A 1,198-nucleotide genomic window follows, 5' to 3' on the forward strand; every position below is an offset into this window, starting at 1 on the left:
CGCCATATTCCTTTCCAGGGAGGTTGGACCATTTTGCAGTCCCACCAGCAATGAAGGAGTGTCCCAGTCTCTCCACATCCCTGCCAACATTTATTGTCCTCTACATTTTTCATCTTTGCTGTTATTGTTGGTGTGAGATGATATCTCATTATTGTTTTGACTTTCTTGTCTTCTTAATTACCTTTTGCTTTCTTCCTGTATGATGTTCTTGATGTCATCCCACAACTCTTCTGATCTTTGATCACTAGTATCTATAGCATCAAAATTTATTCTTGAGATAATCTCTGAATTCAGGTGGAATATGATCAAAGCCATATTTTGTCTCTTGTGGACTTATTTTAATTTTCTCCAGCTTGAGTCTGAATTTGTATATGAGCAATTGGTCAGCTGTTCCACAATCTGCCCTGATCTTTTCTTGGTTAATGATATGGAATTTTCCCACCATCTTTTCCCACAGATGTAGTCAATTTGATTTATGTGTATTTCATCTGGTGAGGTCCATATCGTCTTTTATGCTGTTTAAAAATGTATTTGCTATTAATAAATCTTTGGTCTTGAAAAGTTCTATTATGTGAGCTTCAACATCAGTTCTATCAACAAAGGCATATTTTCCTGCTACTGATCCTCCTCTTTGTTTCCAGTTGTAGGTGTATGAATGTTATTCTATCACAAACAGCATTAAGATAGACCTTGAAATGTTCTTTTTGGAGACAAATGTAATTCCTCTTCAATTTGTCATTCCTGGCATAGCAAACTATCTGTTTTCTGATTCAATAAGACAGATGTCAGTCCATTTCAACTCACTGATGCCTAGGATAGCAATCATTTTTTAGTTCTAATTCATTTTTAAAAACTTCTAATTTTTCATAGATTCGTACTTTTTTTGGTTCCATATTCAAATTATTGAGGTGCTCTGTTAGCATAGTGATTACAAGTTGGGCTGCTAACCTCAAAGTCAGTAGTTCAAAACTACTAGTTGTTCAATGAGAGAAAGATGAATATTTCTGATCCCATAAACATTTACAGCCTTGGAAATTAGAGGGTCACTATGAGTCACCACTACCACCAGCAGCATTCAAATTATAAATGAATGTTTACAGCTGTTTCTCCTCATTTTGACTTGTGTCCCATCATCAAATGAATGTTCTGAAACTTTACTCCTTTCATGCCATAAAGCTCAAATCCACTTTTTTTTTTT

The sequence above is a fragment of the Chrysochloris asiatica genome, unplaced genomic scaffold (assembly GCF_000296735.1).
Source record: "Chrysochloris asiatica unplaced genomic scaffold, ChrAsi1.0 scaffold00066, whole genome shotgun sequence".
NCBI classification, from domain to species: domain Eukaryota; kingdom Metazoa; phylum Chordata; class Mammalia; order Afrosoricida; family Chrysochloridae; genus Chrysochloris; species Chrysochloris asiatica.